The sequence below is a fragment of the Thamnophis sirtalis genome, unplaced genomic scaffold (assembly GCF_051295495.1).
Source record: "Thamnophis sirtalis isolate CommonGarterSnake01/CBP01778 unplaced genomic scaffold, rThaSir2_p1.2 scaffold_3, whole genome shotgun sequence".
Classification (NCBI taxonomy): domain Eukaryota; kingdom Metazoa; phylum Chordata; class Lepidosauria; order Squamata; family Natricidae; genus Thamnophis; species Thamnophis sirtalis.
This window is the reverse complement of record NW_028261383.1, coordinates 156,636,994-156,664,724: the sequence shown is the minus strand read 5'-3', so window position 1 is coordinate 156,664,724 and position 27,731 is coordinate 156,636,994. Positions and strand designations below refer to the sequence as shown.

The window sequence follows — 27,731 nt, the reverse complement described above, 5'->3', positions numbered from 1 at the left end:
GCCTCTTTTTTAATATCCCCCAAAATATTTCATTCTCTAGGAGGGACAGGGTTTCCCACAAAGGAAAATTAATTCCAAAAAATTAAACCTAAGCTTTCTTTTTCTACAAAAGGGAATGAGAATATAAAACTTCTTTGGAAAGGAAACACATGGAAAATATTCAGTGGTAAATAATATAGAAGTATAGCATTGCTAAAATATAGCAAGTGACTCCAGAGAATCTCCCCCTCACAAAAATAATAATAAGAGAAACCTAAAATTAGAAAAATCTCAGCAAAACATGAGATAGCATTAATTCTCGAGAAGAATACTCCACTCTTCTGTTCACAATAGAATCCCTTACGCTACCAGGCTCGAAATTTTGGGCTTGGACAATCTGGAACTACACCACCTATGGTCTGACCAAAGTATAGTACACAAAATTGTCTGCTACAATGTCCTGCCTTGTCAACGACTACTTCAGCTTCAACCTCAAAAATACGTGGGCAAACAATACATACAAACTCAAGGTAAATCACTCCAATGTTACATCCTCAAACCTCCACAGCTTCAACCTTAAACTGTCTTGTGTGCATGCTGCCCACGTGTGCTTGATGCGTGCTGTGCATGCATGCACAAACCTAAAAAACAAGACGGCGTCACCTATGGCGCCACCCAGGCAACCAGTTCGGGAGCATGGCAAGCCTGGGTCGCTGCCGGTTCCAGCGACCCAGGCTGTCAATCCACTGCTACCCACCACTGCTACCGTCCCTGTCCTACTGTCCCCATTTATTTGTACTTATTTCCTTTGTTCGTGTCCATGTTTATACTTATACCTGTTATCTTGTACATGTTGGACAAACTAAATAAATTTGTTAATAATCACAGAGAGCTCTGTTAGTTAGAGATTCAAAGGGATGTAAACAAACCTAAACATTGGAGTTGCATAGATTTAAAAATGAAAACCCTTCTGACCACAATCATCAAAACCAAGGGAGCAGATTTAAGTATAACCAGCCAAATTAAGTCTCCACATCTGGTAGATTTCTTGCTAAACCTAATGAGGGTTTGGTAGATTGCAATCGTTTTGCAGGGCCTCCATTTCCTTGCCTTGGAACAACAGTTTTTCTGAAAGAGGGAGGGGTCTATGTACAGTTAAGTATGAACTCTCCTACCTGAGATAAATGATGACTTCCTGACAGACAGCTGACAATCTTTGATGAGAGGCCAGGAGTTTGGGGAAATGCGAGATGACTGAGCTCACTTCACAACAACCTGAACACATGAACAACCAAACGTTCCATGTCAGAGGAAGCACCAAAAGGGAAGCTAAGCTTAGATTTTCTGAACACAGAATGAAAAAAAGCAAGAGTCACCGTGAAGCTTAGAAAAATGAAAGAATATCAAAAGGAGACCAACAGAAGAAAAGAAGGCAAGAGATTTTCCACCAATGATATAAGCAGTTACTGTCCAATAACTGACAAAATGATGTCTATCGGGTCATGAAGAATCAGAAATAACTAAACCACAACAATCTGTAATATCAGTGCTCTATTTTTAGAAAACCCCTTGTGAGTTTCTGTTTTAGTTACTTCCTTAGTTTAACTGTCATTATGTTGAAAAATATTTAAAGCATACCATCAGACCAGTCATCAGATTCTTTTGGAGTCTTAAATCATTTTCTAATATTTTCCATCTTTTTATAGAACACACTTATAGAACATTGTGTTTAATAGAACACTATTTTATTACAGGTTAAAATAAACAATTGTGATATGAAAAGATTACAGAGAGCTTAGAGTGGCATGGCATTCAGACAAGCAAACTCACTTATACGATCCTATATCAACTTAGAAAATTATTATTTAACAAGGCTATATTAAAGAAAGAATGAGAGAGGAAGGAAGGAAGGAAGGAAGGAAGGAAGGAAGGAAGGAAGGAAGGAAGGAGGGAATCTTATACTTCTTCCTCTCAGAATTCATTTCATTCAACTGAAATAAGTGGCATTTTTTTCTTAGAGATTTTCTATATTTGATTCATTGATATGAATCAAATTGAATGGTGGTGCTTCCTCTATCATAGCAGAAGCATAGCTTTATGATAAATATCAGCTTGTCATGTATCCTGTTTGATTCTGAAACCTGGAGAACAATTTCAAAATAGATCACGACATAGCATCTTCAGATTCAAGCGTTTTCAGAGGTTTTCCAAAACTTATGGTACTGTGGGATACAGATGATGCTTATTTCCTGGATCCTTATCGGAATGGGAGTGATTAGCTCAATTGAGAATAGAGAAAGCCAAGCCAACAAGCCATATTCACAAAACTGAATGGCTGCTTCATGTTCTCCAGAATAGCATGAGATGTTCTGCAGCAGACTATGATTGAGGAAGCTGGATTGTGGCAGAGCACTGAAAAGCAACAGGGAAGCTTCAGTTTATAAGAAGAAAGTAGCAGGAGGGAAAGCTTAATTCTCTGTGCAATGCTTCTCCCCTGCATTGTTTTTTTAAAAAAATAAATAGGGTGACAGAGCAGGCTGCTAAACCTCCTGTTTTATATTCCAGAGTCAGAGCTGCTAACATAAATGATCATCTCAGAACACTAAAATATAAAGCAAAAGGGGCTTCCCATCCCCATGATTTTATATCCTTGGAGAATAATAGCTGACTTGTCCAGAATTCCCTTTTATTCCTTCAAATCACCACAAGATCTTGAACTTTACATAATGCTTTTGCAATTTACTGAGGTTCTCCCTTGAATCTGATAGATAGACTGCATCTTTTATCTTTGATGGCTGCCTTAAGGTGATCCCTGAGTCCACATCGTGTTAAGCCAATTCACCATGATTTAAAAAACCACAGTTTATGTTTAATGCTAAATAGTACGTAGCAACAGCACTTAAGACTTCTATACTGCTTCACAGTGCTTTACAGCCTTCTCTAAGCGGTTTACAGAGTCGGCCTATTGCCCTCAACAATCTGGGTCCTCATTTTACCCACTTCAGAAGGATGGAGGCTGAGTGAACCTTGAGCCAGTGAGAATTGAACTGCTGTCAGTCTGCAATGCTGCATTATAATCACTGCACCAACATGGCTCCATTGGGTGCCAGTAGAGAGGTGGTGGTGGCAACATAGGAACCAGGGCAATAAAGCTATAACAGCCTGCAAAATGAAAGTAAACAACAATGTAAAAAATACTAAGTGGCTGAGATCTCATTGCCCAACGTTATTCAAGATACAACATGAGAATATTGAAATCTGAGCTGATTTTGTTGGGCCTCAGATAAAACAGCTACCAACATTCAATCAGCTTCAAGGGTGGCAATGGTCAAGGGACCTGTGAAAGTCTATTCTCATTGTGATAGAAGTTCTTGGGCTTCCAGGTTTGAAATCGCAATGGGAGTTGGAACAGGTTTGAGCAGGGTGTTAGACTAGAAGACCTCCAAGGTCCCTTCCAACTGTGATGATATTCTATGTTCTAAGGCAATGGCCCAGGGAGAGAAGTAACTTGTGTTTTGTGGCTGCTGTGTAACTAGCCATTTGGAGCAGTGGCCACTTGGGGCTTTTGCCATCTTCTTCCTTGCTCTATTTCATGAACCTGAAATTGGACTGGATAGGAATCTGTCATGCCTGTTACACCGGTGATTTTGCAGCAGCTCTTGGTTTATGTAATCTTGTAATCTCCAAGGATTTGTGGGAGAATTGTGGCTGATTGGGCTGGAGACTTGGATATTAGATGGTTTGGAGAAAAGATGTTGGAAAGAACCAGAACCATTCGCTGCTTTTTAGATGAAAGATGGGATGGGAGGATGTGTTTGGCTGGTTTTGAGGGGTGTGGGAAAGAGTTTTCTCCTCTGATCCACTGAGTAAGAGCAGAAGAGTTGTGGGATGGGAGGGTGAATGTATGAAAGAAAGTGTGGATAGTCAAACTGGCCATATGTAGGGGTGCTGGGCAGAGGCAGTATTCAGCCGATTCTTACCATTCAGATGAACCGGTAGCGGCAGCTGTGGGAGGCTCCGCCCATCCGCCCCATGTGCACTCATATTTGCGAACTGATAGGGAAGGTAAATGAATTCCACCGCTGTGCTGGGAGTAGGTGGCTATTCTGCTGAACTATTTATACTGCAATGGGGCCTTTGACATCCATGGATCCAGCTAGTGACCCTGTTTTGGGTGACTCAGTCTCTCTTGGGTAAGCTGAGTCAGTCCTTTGTAGTCAACTTGTAAAGTGAGTAGAAGCCATTTTAAGGCACAACAGGTTGTATCTTAACAGAACACCCCTGAGGGGTGTTAGGGGTGTCTTACCCCCACAGTATCTTTTTCCAGAGAGTAAGCCATCTGTGTATCAAGTTTGGTTGAAATTACTCGAGGCGTTCCAGAGTTATGCTCTCTCTCTCTCTCTCTCTCTCTCTCTCTCCTCTCTTTTTCTCCCTCCTCCCCCCCTCTCTCTCACACGCACACAAGTTATCCTTTATGAACTGTGTAACATAGGTCTGAGCACAAGGAAGCCATCCTAAAATATGATGTGCAGGGCAGAATTGGATTTACTGTATCTTCCCTTACCTGTTTTTCCACCATCCAATGAGAGCATAACCTGGAAATCCCAACAAGTGAACAATGCCTGAGGAAAAAAAGAGAGAACACAGTAGAGAGGATGTATGCATTGTTTTATCAATGCTTCTTATCCCTCCAAAATTTTCCTCCTGCACCACTCAATAAAAGTGTGCTGATGAAAACCTAGAGGTGTGCAGATTTATGACTAGAATTTTTCACTGCTGTACATGTACAGAGACACTCAGAAGAGAGCCACAATTAACTAAAGTTCCCTATTAAATATATTCTCAATTACAAATTGCAATAGCTAAACACTCAAAAGAATTTCAAATATTGAGGTTTTGGGAGAGGAGAGAGACATTTTTGTTTTGTCCTTTAACAAAGATTGTTGTCATCGTTTCTATAAAAATGGGATTTTTTAGATTGTAGATAAAGAAATTATTAATTTTGAAATGAGATTCAATACATTCAGCTAAATGCTACGGTTATCATAGCCAGCAATGATTATTATAAAGATCCAGAGAAAGGTTACATTCATACATCATGCTTATCCACACTTAACTGAGCTATGATTTGAATTAATAAATTTGGATTCACTCAACACACTGAGCCATATACTAGCCAACCAGCTTGTAGGCTAACACATCAGGTGAATCCATCCAATGAGTGCTTCAAATATTATGTGCTGAATAAAACCACAGTTAATTGGGTTTGCCATGGTAAGCCAAAATCAAACCACATTATAGCTTAGCACAAAGTCCAGTTGGTTTCTACAAGCAAATGCTGCATTTAGGTAGCATCAAACTCCCCTAAATTCATCAGCTATTATCATCTAGTATAGGTGTCAGACTTCTTGTTCACCAGTAAGATGAGCAAAAAATGCATATTTACGCAATCAATGAAAGATAAATAAAAGAGATGTGATTAAAGAGTGTAAAAGAATGCATACTTATTGGTTGGATTTAATTAGTTGCGCATCTCAACCTTGTAACTCTAGGCATCTCATAATGCAAAAGCATAAAAAGACAACATCATGAAAACAATATTATAAATTATAGTCGTGCAATCAAAATCCTATGGATGTGATGCCTGGCTTCAAAGCTGAGGTGAAAGCCATGTCTTCAACGTTTTTTGGAAGGCTACCCAGATCTTGTGGAGTGATAGGTCTTTTTACAGAAAAGTACAAGCTCCCTGACTCCCACTAGATCAGGGATGTCAAACTCAATTTCATTGAGGGCCGCATCAGAGTTGTATTTGACCCGGTGGCGGGAAGGGGGCATGGCCAGTGAGTGTGTGGTCAACTCAATGTCACTCATTTCAGGGGCACCTGTGGTGGCCAAGTGCTAAAGCAGGACTTCCCTCAGACCCTCCCTCCCTCTCATTATAATCTCCTTCCTTTCATCTTCATTCTCTTTTCTTCTTCCTTCCCCTCTTTCCTTCATTTTCCTCCCTTGCTCTCTTCCCATCTTTCTTCTTTTTCCTTTGTCCTTCCTCTTTTCCGTTCTCCTTTCCTGTCCCTTCTTGGAAGCTCAAATGCAAAAGGAGAAACATTTCTCCGTTTGTTTTGTTTTTAGTTTGCTTTGCTAGCCCTCTGCCAGCAAAAACAAAGCCCAGGGGGCTGCATGTGGGTCCCCAGGTCACATTTTTGGGCACGATGACCTGCAGACCTCCGCCAGCAAAAGTGGGGTCCCAGGGCTCCATGTGCACATACACACACAGGCTACATTTTTGCTGGCAGAGGCACCAAGGGCCAGTCTTTCCCTGTTTCCAGGGCGGCTCTGCGGGCCAGATTTAAGCAACCCGTGGGCCAGATCCAGCCCATGGGCCTTCAGTTTGACACCCCTGCACTAGATGATACCTTTCATGGGATGGACCCAGAGCACATTCACTCTGTCAACTCTGGTGGGATGGACAGTTCCAAACGAGGATAGATGATCATAGAAATAAACTGGTCTTGGACATGTAAGCCTTGTAGGTGACCACCAAAACCTTAAACTGAATCTTGAAGCCTACCAGGGCTAAAGTCACTCACAAAGCATACTTATTCGTGAAATTTGAGCACTGAATTAAGATATAACATTTGTCCATTTATCTATAATTACTGGTGGGGTTTGCACACTGTACAACATCATGCTATGTTTCACTGGGGTTTATTAGATCAATCCCAATCAATTTAGCATAACATGCTAAGCCAAAACCAAACAAAACCATAATATTGCTTAGTCCATCGCGTGGCTCTGAATATTGTAACGGTTTCTTTTTTAAGAGCTCTAAAGTATAGTCTTTATAATCCCTGGCTTCTAATTTCAGCTGGAGCACATGAATATTAATCGGTAAGGAAACAGTACTTACCACAAAGTTAGAGGCGCTCTTCCTTCCTCTTTCTGATTTTGAATGCCTGGCATTGAAAGCAGGTCACTGAGATACATTTAGCTCATTGTAAATCCAGAGATCAGTTCATAGAAGATATAGGACTATGTATGTGTTTAGTAGGTAAATCCACACTCCAGTTTTGCTGAAACGTGAATTATTAACTTGCCGATCTGAAGGGTACTAAGTAGTTTAAAATCATGCACTTGGATGTATCTGGATTGGTGGACACTAAGCAGCCATGTCTTCCCGCTCCTCCTGCCTGCCCTCCCCCCCCCCCACAACCTGCTCATCCCACTGCCTGGAACAAAGACCAGTTTTCAAAAGCCTAGCAGCCCTTAGAGTTGTATGCTGGTGCCAGTCCATCGTCTTTCAGGCAACCCCTCCCAGCTGGCCTTGGCATCAAAGAAATAAAGAGGAGCAGCTGGATCTGTGCACCTGCTGCTGAGATTTTGTTTGCAAGGCTTTTGTGGGCCTGCATCAGCTATTCAATGTGCCGAACACACCTGACCAGCCAAAGGTATTCCTTGATGTGGGCTTGCAATAATAATTTTTTAAAAACCCTTGACATTTGTCATTTCTGGCTTTCAGAAAAAAACTGCTGGGCTGCAGTTGCAAATTAACAAATCTTTAGAATAAATGTAGCTGGGTTCCCCTTAGCATGCTGGTTGAGATCTGGATGGCTAGTTGATGGTTCCATATATTTGCCTGAAGATTGCCTTGGATTTTTTAATTATCTTTTTAATCGTTGAATACCTGCCTACTCTTTTAGATTGGCTGGGACTTTCTTTTCAAGCAGACAGTTATTTGAAGTTACAACTGCCAAGACATCTTAGGGAGATATTTACGTGAGCGAGATTCGAACAGCTTGACACAATGGTCAGATATGGGAGATTCCATTCTATATCCTACAATGAGCGTCTCTCCCTCTGGAATGAACTGCCCCACAGCTTCGTATAATCCCCGACCTCCGGTCCTTCCGACGCGCCCTAAAAAGTTGGCTTTTCCAGCAAGCCAGCCTGGCCTGAACAAAACAAAACAAATTATTGATCATTGTTAATTTGAATTTGAATTTTTTTTAAAAAAATGTTATTGTCAATTCTAATTGGGTTTGTTTGGGATATTCTATTTAATTTTTTTTAAACTTTTGTATTATGTGTTTCTTTTAATGTTGTACGCCGCCCTGAGTCCTTGGGAGAAGGGCGCGGCATAGAAATCTAATAAACCTAGACCTAAACCTTTCTCTTCTCCAAGTATAGATATTTCACACATACACACACTGATCTCCACTATATCTGTTTTTGTCTAGCAGTAGTAACAACCATTCTCACCCTTGTGTGAGGGCAGCAGTTTTCAAAGAGGTGTGCTCTCAATGGTGATGTGGAGAAAAGCCTTCAGATATGAATGTTGTCGAAATAGGGCCATGCATACCACTGAAGACATTAATAGTAAAAAAAAAAAAAAAAGTGGGGGAACGATACATATCTCTTTCAACAATGATATTTCCTGATGGATTTCTATCAAGGAAAAGAACCTGTAAAAAAAAAATCTTAGCGAAAACATTTCCTTCCTGTAGTGAATCAATTTTAAGTCTTCAAAGCTGCTGCAGTTCAATGGTTAAGTATAAATTGCACACTTGAAAGGATTCTTTCGGGAATTCGGAAAATGTTACTTCATAACTCACCATAATGGTGACAATGAACTGTTTCACTCAGGCTTCACAAAATAAGATGCACTGGTTCAGGGGTGGGTTTCTCGCCCCGTTCCAACCGGTTCGGTTGGAACGGGGCCGGCGGTGTCCTTCTGCACGCCCGCGGTGCATGCATGTGTACTAGCGTCTGCGCGACGCTCCAGCTGCTCCTGGACGATCGCGCAGGCGCTGTATGCATCCTGCGCATGCGTGGAAGCGCAGAACTCGTCAAAACCGGGTAAGGACTGCGGGCGGGCGCGCCCTTCGCCGTTCCCGGAAGTTACTTACTTCCGGGTTCGGCAACCAACCGGTTCGCAGGGACTGCCGCGAACCGGTTGAAACCCACCCCTGCACTGGTTGTCCATATAGAACCTAGAAAATTAGGCTAGCAAATGAATTCAAACTGTTCTGCATGCTTTCGTACTATGGTTTAAGAACTTTCCAACCCACAGAATAGGATCCCTGAATCCAGTGACCTTTTGGTTCCTACAGCCAAGAGGGTTCTCTTCCTGGTTGCTGGATGGGCGTGGCCATGGTGGGTGTGGCCTAGGTGGTCTTCTGCACCATGGGGGAGGGTTGCCCTCCCCAGGCTCCAGAGGCTTTCCTCGAGTGTCTGGGAAGGTAAAAACTGCCTCAAAAGTCTCCGGAGGTCCTCTGGAGGCCAGAAACTTCCAGTAGGCCCATTTTTCGCCCTCTCCGAGCCTCCGCATGCGTGCTGCACTACCTGCATGCAAAATGGGCCACGTGGGAACTCCAGGGAGGGGAGGGATGACTGGGTGGGGTCAGCCAGGAGTGGGATTTGCGGGTTCTCCGAACTCACAGAATCTTAGCTAGAGGATCTCCTGAACCACTGCGAACCCCTATTAGCCCACTCCTGCCTACAGCATGTATCTCCATCAGAGGATAAAGCTTCTGGCCTGATCCTATGCACCTCACTTTCCCTTGTGTTTTCCAATCTTTCCATCCTTTCCAGAGGAAAAAGCCTTTCCAAGGACATTTAGCGACAGCAACAGCTTAAAAAAAAGTTTGCAGAGGAAGTGGAACATTTAAAAAGGGATTTGGGGTGATGTGCAAAACAATTTTGGGTGGCAGATTTCTGTCCCTTGCTATGATACATTATGTGGGCACCTGTTGGCACGTTGTATCACACTATTAATCATTTTGAGAAGAAAATAGGTGTACTATCTGTCAATATTGTAAAAAACTTTCAGAAAGCAGACTCAAAATTTGCTCGATTGCAGCTAGTCAGAAAGCTAGATATTGATCAATCAGTTTTAAACATCAAATTCTAAGGATGTTTCAGTGTATATGAAGCAAAAAATATCCCATTCTAAAAGTGGTACTTGTACCTGAACCTATAAGGAGAGTTGATTTGAATGATTCATTAATACTTTTGCTAGAAACACTATCTTAAAAAATGTATATTTGATAGATATACATGTCTGATGAGGAAGTGAAAATTTCGGTTTTGGCACCAACTACTCAAATTGCATGGTCAAGATGCTGAGCCTGTCGATCAGAAATATCGGCAATTCAGCAGTTCAAATCTCTAGTGCCGTATAACGGAGTGAGCTCCCGTTACTTTTCCCAGCTTCTGCCAACCTAGCAGTTCGAAAGCATGTAAAAAATACAAATCGAAAAATAGGAAGCAGCTTTGGTGGGAAGATAACAGTGTTCTGTGTGTCTTCGGCATTTAGTTATGCCAGCCACATGACCACAAAGACATCTTCGGACATCACTGGCTCTTCAGCTTTGAAATGAAGATAAGCACTGCCCCCTAGAGTCGGGAATGACTAGCACATATGTGTGAGGGGAACCTTTACCTTTATTCAAATTGCAAGGTTTAACTGTTGGGCAACCTGTGCTTTCTCATTTTGTTAAATATGCTTTACATATTTAACATACCTAATACTGTAATGCTCTCTATGGAATTCTCCCAGTTTGGTTAGAAAAACCCACCTGGAGGAAGTTTCTTAGAAAATTCAGCAGCTCATGCTGCAGCTGTAGCATATGGAGAATACACATTGAAATACACATATTTACACCATTGCAGAACCAACTCTATCCCTCTGCATTCTCACCCTATCATCCATGTTCAGCAGCTGAGCTGATTTATTTCTAGCTTGGCTGTGATGTCATCTAAACTGGAAAAAAGTAATATTTCTCTTTACAACAATGAAAGCTGGTAGGTGGCCAATGGTGCACTGAAATATTTATTTCTCTATTCCTGAACCTGATGTGTTAGCAGACAGAATATTTTTTCCTGATTTCTTGACGCATGGAAGGTCTCTGATTCCAGAACAATTGTTGAGGTTTATTCAGCTAATCAACTTTTGGGGAATTTGCAGACTCATGCTGAATATGCCATGCTGTGTTCATGACATATTCAGTCATGATTTACTAAATAAACTATAATTGGCTGCTTCCACACAATACATTAAAACAAACTGTGGTTTTACAAACCATAATGGTTGCATTCACATGCTAAGCAACAAAGTAGCAAACCATATTTTGGCACAGTGAAAATCAGTCTTTTCTCCCTCAAGAAATAGAATAGAATAACAGACTTGGGAGGGACCTTGGAGGTCTTCTAATCCAATCCCCTGCTTAGGCAGGAAAATCTATACCACTTCAGACAACATCTTCTTAAAAACTTCCAGTGTTGGAGCATTCACAACTTCTAGAGGCAAGTTGTTCCACTGATTAATTGTTCTAACTTTCAGGAAACTGCAACTAGTATACAGAAAATGCAACTAGTATACTATATAGAACTAGCTGTATATACAGTATATGAGTTATTTCTATTACTACATAATCTACTAGGCATTTATGTTTATTCAGGGATTGGAATCATGTATGAGCCTAACCCAAGAATCTTATCGTTCCTTTAGGTAAAATGTAGCTACCCAATGTTGAACCTAGCTAATGTAGTTGCTTATGTTATATGAATCCAACAACTAGATTAAATGATTAAAATGTGGTTAAGCAAACCATTATCCAGCATTAAGTAAACATGGCTATTGTGGCATATACAGTATATCTTTAAATGTATGTATGTATGTATGTATGTATGTATGTATGTATGTATGTATGTATGTATGTATTCGGGTCTTTTCCCATGTAAGATTGAGATTGTCTTGGCAACATTTCGGCGAAGTCTCACTTGCCATCTTCAGGCTGGGATTGGGGCTTAAAGCTTGGTTGGAGCTGCCATCTTTTTATAATTCTTGGTGGGGTGTGTGAAGTGCTGGCTTTGTTTCAGTAAGTAGATTGATTGGATGTATGGCTGTATCATGATTGGTAGATTGGTGCTGATTGGTGCTGGCTGTGTGTCCGTTGTTGTTTCGTGTTCCAGGCTGTTACTGAAACAAAGCCAGCACTCCACACACCCCACCAAGATTTATAGAAATACTGCAGCTCCGACCACGCTTTAAGCCCAAAATCCAGCCTGAAGATGGCGAGTGAGACCTCACTGAAACTTTGCCAAGACAATCTCAATCTTACATGGGGAAAAGACCCGAATACAACAAGACCAGCATACCTACACCCATGAAAATCTACAAACAAACACACACACATGCACATACTGTGTCTGTGTCTGTGTCTGTGTCTGTGTCTGTGTCTGTGTATGTATGTATGTATGTATGTATGTATGTATGTATGTATGTATGTATGTGTAAATATAGGACCAAGCAGAATATTACATGTTTGTGGCCTGCCCCAATGTTTGCATCCAGCCACTACCACAAACTACGATTGAAAGAAACAATAGGTCAGTTAGATTTATGAATGTAATTTGAATCTTATAGTTTATGATCTTGGGAAATAAAATCAATACATTCAATGTAAAATAAAAAGGGCTTTAAAATGTTCTTTGGGAAGGCCAGCAGATTGGAATCAATACGCATACTATGAATATGCTAGGTCTTTTCTGCGTAAAACTTGAAGCTCTCACACACACTTTCTTAGTTACATCTTGTTGCTAGGTTACGATAGTGCTGAGCACATATACATTTTAAGGCTGTAAAGAGAAAGTACCTTTTTTATTTACACTTTCTTGGTGTGATCCCTTGCTGTTACTGTACTAAAAGAAATTGAGGACTGCAAGAACAAGGCTTCTGAGGCTGGTTTTCACTACCTGCTGAACTCTTCTGATCATATAAATCTTTTCGCCTTTGTACTACTTGCTAGCCAGGATTTGGAGACATTGTAGTAGCTGTTGTTAGAGAGCACATTTTCCTGATGTAGCCTTTATTTCATTCTCAGCCTACTATGGAGTCAGTTCTTAGTTGTTCCAACAATGCTTTCCATTTTCTCCTGCCATGTGTTTTTATGCAAATGATTTCTGGGACTTTATGCATGAATTTAGTGATGACACAGTCAAAGGTTGGCATATAGGCTGATTGAACATTCAGGCATGCCTGCTCCCCCACCCCCACCCCATTCTTAGATGCTGCTTAAGGCTAGATTGGTTTGAATTGCAGGAGAAACCAAACTGGTCTCCTACAGAGACACCTTCACATGGAATGCATGACCTATGCTTTACAAAAACGCTGTCAAATCATTATGCAAGTTCCTAATATATGCAATGGTATACACAAGCCTTTGAGAGGACTTCCAAAGCTGTTATTAAATAACATCTCAAAAGATCAGGGAATGTATCTATAAATGAAGAAACATTTGCTGAATAATTTAAACTGGGAAAAGAAATGAATTGCTGGTTCTTTCCTAAGTAGTATTAAACTTTTTCTACAGCACTTAATAACTTGGAATATTTTGAAATTGGAATGAAACTGACAATTAGTCTATTTATATTATTAATATTATTCTATTCTATTATTATAGAATGGAATCGAACAGAATAGAATTATATACATACAAGAGAATAATATACATATTATACATAATATACATATACATATTATTTTATTCAATATTCTTCTATTCTATTCTATTCTATTCTATTCTATATTATTCTATTCTATTCTATACTCTTCTATTCTATTCTCTATTCTATTCTATATTCTATTCTATTCTATATTCTTCTATTCTATTCTATTTTCTTCTCTTCTGTTCTGTTCTATTCTATTCTATTCTATATTCTTCTGTTCTGTTCTGTTCTATTCTATTCTACTCTATTCTACTCTACTCAACTCTACTCTACTGTACTCTACTCTCCTACCAAACTTTGGGAACATGGGAAATGAAAAAATAACCCAAACAACAAGTTGGTAGAATGGAGAATGGGTAGAGTTGTAGGGGGTGGAGCTTTCTCAATATCCTGTGGGAGCTCCTCCAACTTCATCCCACTCCACTCATCCACTCCACCGATCTTCCAGCAAGTCTATTTTTTTGACCTTTTTTTATTGAACATTTTTTGGGGAAAAAAACTTTTACAAATGTTAAGTTCCCACCCCCCACCCTCCCCACCCCCAATCCTCCCCAACCTTCCCCCACCCCCCAACTTCCCAGAACCAATACAGGGTATAAATCTTTAACAAAGAGAATCTAAGGTACAGTTGGGGAAAAAACCAAAAAAGAATAGATAATAACATATTTCCATTGAACTCTAGCTCCTCCTTGCTGGACTAACTCTAGATAATTTATAATTCCTGATCTCTAATCATAAGCTATCTGGAATTTCTTAGTCCCATATTTGTTTTGAGTATAGTCAATCCATCTTTTCCACTCCAGTTTATATCTCTCGTTTGAATGGTCCTTAAGATATGCAGATATTTTGGCCATCTCGGCTAGGTTTGTTACTTTCAATGTCCATTCCAGCAAGACTATTTTTAGAGACAGATCTCCTGATCTTCAAGAAGACTAGATGCATGTTCAGAAATAGCTCAAATGACAGGGGATGAATGTAGAGTATCTCTGCGTGGGCATCCTGTCAATTGGACAATGTGAAAGTTGGCCACACTCTTCCGAGTTATCCTGCTGCACTTAAGATAGTGATTTCCTGCTGGCTACCGACTCTGGCTGCGAGGACAAGCAAAGCCAGGGGACTTTACTGATCGCTGTCCTTAAAAACTCCCACAACAAAACCATAATTAATTTCATTGTAAGAGATGCAATGACAATAAAGTACTACTACGTAAATATAGATTCCCTCACCTTGTTACTGAGCATTGCAATTGAGGCTGATTACAACATGATTGTCAAAGCAGCACACATTTTATCGGCATGTTTTCCTGTTGAGTCAAAGAGTGGCGGAATGTGGCTGCGAGGAAGATTCCACTTTTTAAACAGATGTTTTAAAGACGTCTGCAGCTAGGGACACCATTGTTAAGGTTTTTGTTATTTGTAGTTTATCCCATTTATAAAGTCTGGTAAATAACAATTTGCAGTTACATTTCTTTGGTTGTTTCCTTTGGCTTTTTTTTCTGGTGTTTTTGCCTGACTTGTCCCGCCTTTACAGGATGTGAGCCTTTGCAGCAACAACTTTTCTTCATTCCGTACGAAGTACTTTGTACTGATGTTAAGTGCAGTAGAGGAATAAGGTTAACTCAATGGGGGAGAAACAGCAGTGAGATACTACTGGAAACAATGGTCCAAGTCATGGCTTTTGTTCTTTGGCTATCTAGGCAAGAGAAACCCAAGGCTTCTTAATTTTAGTGTGCTCCCCACCACTACCAAATTATTCCCACCGCCCAATAGTGAGCAGGCAATGTGGTTACTTAGCAACTATATCTACTCTACATACCTGTGATTCTGGCCAAAAGAATACGGTTGATCAGATGAAAGGAATGAATTCCCATGTATGGTGGAAAGTAGGAGTCAATAAATATCAACAATGTCTTCCATGGTGCTACTCTTGCTCCGAAGAAGCAGGGGAAATGCTTATTTTGTTACCTGAGTGTGAAAAGTGTTAGATGGTAAGGCAATCGAAATTGGGTTTGTTCATTACTGTACAGTGGGATATCCTGTGATCTCTCTATGACTCAGCCCCCTTCTGTTCAGCCTGCCCTTTACCGCCTCCCCAGCCTGGAAATCTGATGGCCAAGCTCTTTGAAGGCCTGTTGCAAAGGCTTCAGGGATGGGAGGGCACTTTTTACCTAGCAAAACAGCACTTTCCTGTAGACAGTTAGAAGGGATCTTGGAGGTCTTCTAATCCAACCCCTTGCTCAGGCGGGAAACCCTATGTCATTTCAGACAAATGGTTATTAAATCTCTTCTTTAAAAATTCCAGTGTTGAAGAATTCACAACTTCTGGAGGCAAGTTGTTCCACTAATTAATTGTCCTCACTGTCAGGAAATTTCTCCTCCGTTCTAAGTTGCTTCTCTCCTTGATTAGTTTTCACCCATTGCTTCTTATCCTGCCCTCAGATGCTTTGGAGAATAGCATGACTTCCTCTTCTTTATGGCAGATATTGAGATATTGGAACATTGCTCTCATGTCTCCCCTAGTCCTTCTTTTCATTAAACTAGACATACCTAGTTCCAGCAACCTTTCTTTATATGTTTTAGCCTCCAGTCCTCTAATCATCTTTGTTGCTCTTCTCCACACTCTTTCTAGAGTCTCCACATCTTTATTACATCGTGGGTTTTTTACATGCATGTCTGATTCCTACACTGCAGGTTGTTTACAGAATTTAAAAGGTTGCCCATGCTGGTTAGCATCAGTTAGCTTAGTTAGAATGGATCCCCAGTGGGTATCCATAAATCATCATAGTTTTACTAGTCAGGGAAGTTGAGCTGCATGCTGCTGTACATAGACTCATTCATTCTTCTTTTCCCCTTTCAGAATTCGTAAGTCCAAAACTCTAATGGCAGCAGCTAACTTTGCATTAAATGGTCATGAAAATCAAGCTGCATTTTGGCATAGTGCAATACATGAACTCAGACAACTTGGTTTTAAGGTTTGTTTATTCTTTGAGTCTTGTGTGAATCCAACCAACTATGATTTATTCAATTCAATAAACTATTCCTTAGCAGCATGAATGAATTAGATCATAGATTGGATTTATTATGCTAGCTGTAATGTGTTTAGGGGTGAGAATTGGCTTGCATGCTGTGAGCCCAGGCATTGTGGCTTATTCAGAACATCATAGTAAACTATGATTTAGCAGGCTCAGTCAACCCAGCATAGTTTCACTGTAAAATGTGTTTACTTCTTCAGACTTCTCAAGCTCTGTATTTCTATTGCTATATTTCTTTTGTCATGTAAAGGCAAAAGATTCTCTGCTTTTGTAGCTGGCTTGATAGCGGTGCAAAATCTATTTAATTATTTAAATAGATCTATTTGATAGGCCTATTTTTGTCTTTTGTTTGGGGACATTCACTGTCTTTCCAGGCTTCCCACATATCACCTCCCCATATATTCAGTCTCTGTCTTTGATGATGTGAGCACCTTTTACTGTTCCCATTAATGTTGATTTCACCGCTTGGTTTAATTATTCCTGCTGTTTCCCTACATTTTCACAGCTTTGGTTGCTATAACAACAAAATCTAGGATTTTTATTAAAAATCTAATGCATGTATTTGTTAGCTTCTCCCATTTAGAAAGAAGGCTGGATTTAACAAGGATATAAGTGGTGGAAATGTCCAAGACAATGCATGATCGGCAGGACGTTCTTCGCAGTGTGGTTATTTATTTATTTCTTCATTTCTAGGAATAAATAGGAAACAGGTTTCTGCTCTTGGGTTTAATAGTCCCATCTGTAATCACTACTGCATGGGCTTTTGAAAGGTTCCAGTTAGCAGCACACAAAAAGTGCTTATAAAAATCTGACCTGTGGTAAAACAGTAGGAACTGCTTAAAGCTAATTCTAGTGTGGTTCGTATGGGGCAATTAGTTGCTTGAGAAAGAGCATGGTTCACTGTTCTAACCTGTTTAATTTAGGTATATAAAGAGTCAGACCAAGACTTGGAAACCCTAAAGGAAAAGCCAAGACCAAGAAGCAATGGGTAGCGGAATACTAATTTTTCATCAATTGATTAGAACAAATTACAAATCTGTGGCGGAGCAAAAAATAAATAAAATAGAACCTCCAAGGTGCACTTAACCGTTGTGGTGTCGGCGGCACAGTGGTTAGAATGCAGTATTGCAGGCAGACTCTGCCCAGGAGTTCGATCCTGACCAGTTCAAGGTTGACTCAGACTTGCATGCTTCTGAGATTAGTAAAATGAGGAGCCAAATTGTTGCGAGCAATATACTGACATTTGTAAACTGCCCAGAGAGTGTTGTAAAGCACCGCGAAGTGGTATAGAAGTCTAAGTGCTAATGCTAGTGCTATTTATGACAGATTGACAAGATGGGGTCTGAAGTTTCACTTGGACTTTTTCCTCCATTCATTCTGTTCTGTAAAGGAGAAAAAAACATGAAAGCTTTCCCAAAGGCAGGGATATCCATGTGGTTGTGGTTTATGGGTGACTTTCCTAAGCCTAATAATTGTACATGTGGTTCTGTTTGTTTGGAAAACTATAATATAATCTAGGAGGAGATTGAGTAGCTTGAGGAGGTGTTGGAAATTATCTAGTATTGAGTGTTTCTACCATAGCCAATAGTGTTGTACTACTTGGGATGGCATGAGGAGTGAAGAAACAGCAATATGTTTGACAATGAGATCTGGGTAGATTATTCAGTGAGAGCAAAGTGCCCTTCTACAGCTGTTCATTGAAAGTCTAAAGAAGCTGAAGACCAGAAGATATTAAGAAGGCTTTGAACAACTGGACTTCTTTGCCCCTTTGACAAGCATTCATCTTCCTAGGCCTAATGGTTGTCTGCTCCTTCATATAGTTGGATGAGTACAAAGAATAACAGAGTTGGAAGGGACTTTGGAGACCTTCTAGTCCAACTTCTTGCTCAGGCAGGAAACCACGTACCCTTTTAGACAAATGGTTGTCTGATTTCTTCTCAAAAACTTCCAGTGTTGGAGCGCCCACAACTTCTGGAGGCAAGTCGTTCCACGGATTAATTGTTCTCACTGTCACGGAATTTCTCCTTCGTTCTAGGTTGCTTCTCTCCTGGATTGTTTTTCATCTATTGAAATGTGGATCCGGTTGGAGATTCTGACAGTGGGTCTCAATTGTATTGAGTATCTCAGTACAATTTTGTATTGTGTATCTCAAGCATTTTGTGCATTGTGTAACCATGGTAATCATCTAACGAAGTTTTAGCTTACTTCTTGCTACACCAAGACAGAAAGTAATATTCTTGTATCAGCGCAGTGGAATTCATGGGGTAGGCAGTTTTGTACGTAAATCTACCGTTCTTGTGATTTGAGCTAGACCTCTGAGCAGTTTTCAAAATTGTTGGCATCTTGATATTCCATCAGTTAAATATTGTTATACTTATCTTGCCTGTATACTCCATAAGGCCTTTGTTCCTTGCATCTAACCATGGCAGAAACATGTTCTGACACCATTTTTTCCCCATGGCTCTGTGATATTGCCTTCAGCTTAACCATAACCTATGGGTAAAATATGCTTAAATCACCCTTAGCTGTAAGAATGTTTTATGTTTTCTTCCTTCTTCCAATACTGTCGAAGAATAGCCTCAAGGTATGTTTGTCACTCATTGTCTTGAAGAGGTGAGGTCAGGGGTGGGCTTCAAAGGGTTCTCTGCCCAGTAGCTGGGTGGGGATGGCCATGGTGGGCATGGCCTAGTCAGCCTCCTGCACCACAACAGGATGTGTGTTTTTGTCCTCCCCGGGCTCTCGGGGATTTCCTTGAGCCTCCAGCAGTGATGGGATTCAGCCAGTTTGCATCAATTTGGGAGAACTGGTTGTTAATTTTCTAAACAGTTCGGAGAACCGGTTGTTGGAAGAAATTTCCCTTTGCTTTTTCCCACTTTTCAGGGCTAATCCTGTAAGGAAGGCAGGAAGGAAACATTCTGATGTTGTTTCTAGCATAATCTTTATTGCCCTGCTTGCAGAAACTGCCTCTCCGGTTACCCTTCTTACATTGTAACAGCTAAGGCGAAGGCCCATCGATGTGAGTGACATTGAGGGCCACACCCACCCAGTCACATGACCACTGAGCCACGCCTACCCAGCTGCTCATTAGGGCAGAGAACTGGATGTTAAATTATTTGAATACCATCACTGGCCTCCAGGAAGGGGAAAATGGCCTCCCCGGAATCCAGAGGCCCTCTGGAGGCCGGAAACAGGCCTACTGGAAGTTTGGGAAGGCCGGAAACATGCCCATTTCCAGCCTTCCCGAATTTCCAGTAGACCCATTTTTTGGCCCTCCCTGAGCCTCCATGCGCGCCCTCTACTTACCTGTATTCAAAATAGGCCACGTGGTGACTCCTGTGAGGGAAAAGGTGGGGTGGGCGGGGCCAGCCAGGAGTGGGATTTGGGGATTCTCCAAATGGCACAGAATCTTAGCTAGAGATTCTCCCGAACCCCTTCGAACCCGCAGCAACCCATCCCTGGGTGAGGTGACTGGGAACAGAGGGAACACAGGTAGGAGAAGGATTAGTCATGGAAATTTCAAGGTAGTATGGCACAAGAATAGATGGACAAGCATTTCAGCTCAGCAGTAGGAAAAGGCTCAAAAAAGTCTTCGGATTGCAGCCCTGAGTTCAAATGACATTAGAATTCTGTGTAAAGCCTGCTATGAGGGCAGGATTTAAAAGTGGTACTGCACATGTTCTCTTATGTAAGATTTCTTTCTCCAGCTAGTTGGGCAAACGGGATCCATTTGTACAGGTAGTCCTTGACTTACAACAATTCATTTGGTGACCGTTCAAAGTTACAACCGCACTGAAAAAAGTGACATGACCATTTTTCATGCTTACGACCATTGAAGCATATCCATGGGCACGTGATGTACCTTCAGATGCTTGACCACTGAGTCACTTTTAATGATGGTTGCAGGGTCCCAAGGTCATGTGATCTCCTTTTGCGATCTTCTGATGAGTAAACTCAATGGGGAATCCAGATTCACTTATCAACCGCGTTAGTAACTTAACAACTGGAGTGATTCACTTAACAACCGTGGCAAGAAAAGTCGTAAAATGGAGCAAAACTCACTTAACAAATGTCTCACTTAAAAACATAAATGTTGGGCTCAATTGTAGTGATAAGCTGAGGACTACCTGTATTTTCATGACACTACAGGTAGACCTTGTTTAACCACCACAATGAGAAAAGGCCATTCAGTCATTAAGCAAAGCGGTTCCTAGGTGAAACTCCAACCATGCTTATGATCTTATTGCTTTGCTTTACTGTCCTGTGAAAATCGTATATGAAAAAAAGTAACTTGGTTTTCAAGTTACTATTTTCATCTCCATTGTAAGTGTGGAAGGCTGCTTGCACGTCATAGAAATGCAGTGCAGAAAAGGAGTGAGAAATAGCGGACAACATAAATTGTAAGCAGGAGATAAGAAAAAAAAAATCGACACAAACCCTATTCACTAAAACTTTCTATATAGTTTACTCTCCTTGCAAACTATGCTTATTTCCATCACGCTTACACAATGCTTGCTTCGTATGTCTTGTCTTTTCTCTCTCTCTCCCTGTCCCCCCCCTCTCTCTCTTTGAGAATCTCATTTATTTATTTCAGCCACAATTTTCCCAGGCTTCCACTTTCTCTCAACTCTTTCACTCACTCTTCATAAATTTGTTTTACCATTTGATTCTCATTCATTCTCTCTGTACATCAAGTCCCTTCAACATAATTCTTTGATTCTGGCCACTCACTTTTCTATTCAATCTCTATTCACTCATCACCTATTTATTTTAGACACTTTTTTTAACCACATCCCCACTCTCACCTCCTTTTAGTAAAATGGACAGAACAACGCTCCACTATAAAGTCATTTTTGCTTTTTCGAGAAACATATGTTCCTCACAATACATTATCGTTCTTGCAGCATTAGCATATCTTAAAATTTCTTCATTTTCCCCCCAACATAGATAAACATACCCCGTTTTCCCGAAAATAAGACCTCCCTGGATAATAAGCCCTATCAGGCTTTTGAGCACATGCACTAAAATAAGCCCTCCCCCAAAATAAGCCCTTCCCTAAAATATTTAAACACATGTGCAGCCAGTCCCCATTTCGGGGGGGGAGGGGAGAACGTGCCCCACACGGCCCAATATACCTGCCATCCATGCAAACCCTAGCAAACCCCTTCTCTTAGTGGCGGCTGCGAAAAGAGCTGCAAGCCCAGCGATGCTAGGGCTGGCAAGAGTGTGCCAGAAACACAGAACTTCTGGTCCTCTCTGGATCAGCTGATTTGCAGGCTGCAGACAAGGTTAGGGGGCCTCCTGCAACTCAAAAAGAATGTGACTTCCCCGAAAATAAGGCCAAGCACTTATTTCGGGTGTCAAAGGAAAATAAGACCCTGTCTTATTTTCAGGAAACACAGTAGATACACAAATGCATCTACTAGCTCTGGTTTTACCATATATGTAGAATTTACTGTTATTCACTCCCTTTTTCCTGACACCATTATCATGGTGTTCCTGAATTTCTTGTTACATCAGACAATCCATCTAATATTCCCTGAAAATCATTCCAATTATACATTTATCCATAAATATGTTTAAGAATCTAATTATTTCTCATAGGTTTTTCCCCCCTTGTATTTATTCTACTTTTGCTCCGGCTTTCACTTCTTTTTGTTCTTTCCATATCTTTTTTTCTGACTACCTCCATACTAATAGAAAATGTCTGTCTCATCTTCAGAACTATTCAACATCCTTGTAACAGTTATTTGCAGTCTATCACATAATCAAATCAATCGTGTTTTTAGGTTTATATTTATTCTTTTGCCATGTGGCGAATTTACCAGCCTGAATAGACTACCGGTAGTGCTTACACTATATATTTGAAATTAACAGAGTTTCTTCTAAACAAATATTCATCAATCGCTATTCTTATTCATTCTGCAGCTTTTGAATATCCCAATCATTCTTTCTTTACTGTCTAGCCTTGTTCCACCCTCCATTCATATCACATAACAGTTTTTCCCCCTCTTCGATTACATATAGTCAGAATGTTCTGCAATTTCCAATCTCTGTCTGGTCCTTATATCAATATCTATGGGCCCATCTGATGCTGACCATAGCATATGGCTTGGAATTTAAGAAGAGCAAATCCTAAAGAGTATGAATTGATTATTGAAATTAAAGATATTTTGTGTATGATCCAAAGAGAATTGGATAAGATGTGTTATATCTGAATGAAGCTGTCCAATCTTATGGAGCAGAGTTAATGAATATACAAGAAAGAGAAGGTGTAAATTACAAATTAAAAAGCAAAAATGTATATGAGAAACCATAAACAGATTTAATTTAGGTTGTTATAAGTTGAGATGTGCTGTAAACTGCAACTATCACAACCTCTGGATCCTTAGATTCATCTGAACTCATAACAACCTAAATTATATCAGTTTATGCTTTCTCATATACTATGCATGTTTGCTTCTTAATTTGTAATTTAAACCTTCTCTTTCCTGTGTATTCATTGTTCCATAAGATCAGGCAACTTCATTGAGATCTAACATTTTTTCCCAATTCTCTTTGGTTCAAAACCAATATATCTTTAATTTCAATAATTAATTAATACTCTTTAGCCTTTACTCTTCTTAAATTCCAAGCCATATGCTATGGTCAGCATCAGATGGGCCCATAGATATTGGCGTCTGCTGTTCCATTATGCCTTTGGATATCACATCATTCCTGCTAGTTAGAAAAGGAAAGACTGAATTAATATCCCTTAGCCTTATGCTATATGTAATATTCCCAACTGGAAGAATAGGTAATTTTGGCCTATATGAGCCAGGATACAAAATATAATCAAAGCCCAGTTTTACCACAATGTAACCTACGATTTCTAATTTATTTTGTAAACCAAATACAGTGACCCATACCTAGTCTAAGATACATGCAGTGACTTAACATAAGTCTTTGTAGGGTTGTGGCAGATCACAATCGTGACTTATGACCGTTATATCAGCAATAATAGTTAGTTTAAGACACTAAATTAACTAGTGGAAAAATCGCTACAGTTGGGAAGTGATTCAATTCTATTCAAATGATCGCCTTTATCTTCTGTTTTAAACCAGCTATAGAATGCCCCCATCACTTTAGCAAGGATATGTGAGTGACAAATTTTGAATAGTCGAGAAGCAAAACAGAATAATCTTTGATAAAAAGAATTTTTTATCAAAATATAACATCAAGCATATCAAAAAGCCCTAATATGGCATTCCATTTAACAATGATTCTAATTAAAATAGGAAGGAATTCTTTTAAAATTAACATTGTTGTCTTCATATTTCACAATATACAAGATGGAAGCATGCTATTTTTCAGACTGGCAAAGAGATAAGAATGCATCCAGTAAAAGGAATATTGGCAAGAAAAGAACAGTGAGATGTTTTGTCAAAGTGTCATTAAGTAAACTGTGGTTTAAAATGCTATATAAATCTAATTTTTGATGCTGTCAAAATGTCATTGGTTTACTTTTGGGTTAGTATATTTATATGATCTCAACTACTATGGTTTGTAGATTGTGGTTTACAAATCCCAAAGGATGCATCAACTTAGCCCTTGAATCACTGTTAAAGAATTCTTACTTCCAAGCTGTTTTGGCTTCCTCGGTCACTCACACATCTCTTGTGCAAAAAATAAAAAAATAAATCCAGAAACTAGCATAAAGATTAAATGGAATGCACAGTAGGTATTTAGAGATTTGAATACAAATGGTTTTGCAAACAGTAGTAACTTCTGATTCTGAATCCATTCCACATTGGTGCATACCTGCTCCTAAATTGAGCAGTGGATTTCTGTCCATGTGGAGATAGCTCCTAGCAGATTTCAGCCAAGCATGTCAGGGGTGGTTTGCTGCTGGTTTTACTACCGGTTCGCAACCCGTGTGCAACCTACACACACACTCGCTTTGCACACATGTGTGCTGTTCAATGGAAATTGTTCTGCGCTCATGTGCAGAACAATTTACAGTCAACTGCACATGCGCAGAACAATTCACAGTGAACTGCGCATGCGTAGTCACTAAAATTCAACATGATGGAAACATCAGCGGCGGCGAGGGAACTGGTTGGGGGCGTGTCAGGCCTGGATAGCTGCCGGTTCTGCAACCCAGACCTGAATTCCACTACCGGTTCGGCCAAACTGGGGCCGAACCAGCAGCAACCCACCTCTGAAGCGTGTGTATATAGATAATCAGTTTTTCAAATGGAGCACCATGTTGGTTTAAACTAGAGTAAGTGTGCCCATATCAGTAGGTGTAAAGCTGCTTCTGGAAGCAAACTCCTGGAAGAAAGTGTTTTCTGCAGTGGCAGCAAATATGTGAATGTGAACATATCCATGTGAAAGCTTCTTCTCCAGCATGGTGAAATAACTTGCAACCAATGTAGAGAATTGTAGTGATTATGATGTAAGTACAATTGGCTAGAATTGCTCCCTCAGCACTTTGGAAAGGAAACAGCCAGTGCAGAGTAGAGCAGGCTTGCTTTTTCAGTATGAATAATTTTCAATAGTGCTGTCAATTGGGATATTTAGAGGCAATTAGCATTAATTGGCCCCTTTTTCTGGCAATATCATATTATTGGTTGGGCAAACACATACAGAAACTCTGGAGATGGACACATATCAGCAGGACTTAAGAGATAAGGAAGTGCTTGTGTACTTGCTTAGTACTTATTTTGGAAAACATGGCCCTTTGACCTAAGGCTTCGGCATTGCTCCTGACATGGTGCCACACCCCTTGGTCCCAAACTGGCATCATGGCAAAATGGCTTTCCTCTGGTTCAACTGGCCAAAATCTATGGTTGCAAAACTTCCACTTTTCTTATTATCCGGGCCTTCTTGCAATTTTGAACTACCTGTTGAGAAGGAGGCAACCCACTTATATACTTATGGACATGATAAGATAATGAAGGAACGTTCGGCTTTGTTGATATTTAAAGAGGCATTAATGATTGGCTGAGTTCCCATACAACATTAAGCCATGTTAGGGTGTTGTTGTTGTTTTTTGCAGACAGTGGCAGATTATGTTGATTTAGTCACTGAGGCCTATTAAAAATGGCTTTTAAATTACAACTAATTGAACATAGTCAATTATGGCTTATTATAAACCATGATTATTGTAAACATTTAATGAACTAGGTCACTACTGGATTAGATTAGGAATAGGCAAAATGCTGCCCTTCACATATTTTTGGACTAACATCCATCAAACTATCTGGCCAATAATTAGATTGTAGTGACTGTATTACAAATATCAGGGGTACCTGACTGTATAACTCTGAAATAAGTTCCCCATAATAGAAGACTATACATACATATACGTATACGTATACGTATACACACATACATACATACATACATACATACATACATACATACATACATACATACATACATATATATATATATATATATATATATATATATATATATATATGAAAAAAAATATTCATTTCATATTAACATATAGGACATAGTGCAACTATCCTGGCATTATCTCCGCCATACACAAATATCAAATATCATATATACTCATCATACTTTACTAATTATATACAATTATTCTGCCCATTTATATTATTTGTATTTACATTTATTACATTACATTTCTGGTCTACAAATCTTGTTTATTTCCTGTTCCAACTTCTACCTCTCTATTCCAACCACTGGTAAAATCTATTCCATATATCATGATATTCTGTCTCTCCTTTACTCTTTAATTCTAACGTCAATCTATCCATTTCAGCGCAAACCAACATTTTCTTTATTATCTCTCTTTCTGAAGGTATGTTTTCTCTCTCTCTCTCTCTCTCACACACACACACACACACACACACACACACATATATAAAACACACACACACACATATACATACATATATATATATATATATTCACTATATATTCAAGACTTCTGTGTGGCTGGGTTCACAAAACACAAACATGCTACAGTAAAATAATGTTCACTTTTTGGGGATGTTACTTCTTTGTAGGAAACAGCCAATGTGCTATGAAAATACAACCACAAGGACTTATTGCTACTATTTTGTACCTATGTACAGATCGTCACAGGTTATTTTTATATTAGGGTTAATTGTGATTGGTCTGGATTTCACTTGACGTGTTATCTAAGACTTTGTAATATTCAGCAATCATTTATTGCTGTAACATGCATCTAATAAATCCAATAAAGTTTATTTTTATTTATTTGTAAAATTTATATGGTTGCCCATATAGCTCTGGATTATAACTCTGCATACTATGAGTGCTTAATAAACAATACATAGAAGTCACATTAATTTTTGTTTAAAAATGCAATTTTTAATTTAATAATGAAGCAAAGTATATCTTAGTGTGATTTATAAAATTCAGAGTTTTGTTTGGATACCATTTTAAACCATAGTTAAATGAATTAACCCAATTCTTCTGTTCATACCATTCAGACATCGACTAATTATTGGCTGGATTGGCGCAAGACTTTCACTGTGTTTTGTTCATTTGTGACTTAGTATTGCATGAACTACTAACATAGTTGATAAAACATAATATATGGATCAGTGTATTGGGAAAACCCACCCAACAATAGATTACAGAGTAGTTAAGGAAAATTGTGCAGCAGCCTATGCAATCGCACCCTAACTTCCCCTTATATCCTGAATGAGGTAATGTGGCAACGCATTCTAGGAACATGGTGAATCAAATGTCTGGAGCATTAAAAAAAACCTGCCAACCATTTTCCAATGATTAGATTTAGGACTATGTAGGGGGGGGAAAGGCAGAGTCTGGGGGCGGAGTCAAGAGTGGAATCAGCCCAGTGTCATTATAATCCCACAAGTGAGCCAAGTCCAGCCCTCCTTGACTTCCATGATCTAGCACCAATTCTTGTTCTTGTGCATGAGCAATAAGTCAGCTTAATTGGAATATGGGATCCTGATTCTCTGCACCTGACAGACTAATAGATCTGGCCAAATGAACCAATGATCACGTAGTAGCCACTGGGATCTTTGCAGCCCAGATTTGGTGGGGATGCTACACCCTTGCATATCCCAATGGGTGAGAACGCAGTTCCCCCAGGGATGTTGGATGTTCTCCGCAGCACCAAACACTTGTAGCTAAATCAATACTGCATTAAAAAGGCATTCAATTTAGATGACCAACTCGACACCTGAACCTGTCTCTCTTGCCTGAT

General features: G+C 39.8%; 1 protein-coding gene across 1 annotated transcript in view; it reads left to right on the top strand.

The window, feature by feature from the left end:
- The window catches only part of AGAP2 (ArfGAP with GTPase domain, ankyrin repeat and PH domain 2), a 175,525-nt gene that overhangs the window by 47,135 nt on the left and 100,659 nt on the right, over positions 1 to 27,731 (top strand). The gene's annotated exons all lie outside the window — the stretch shown is intronic.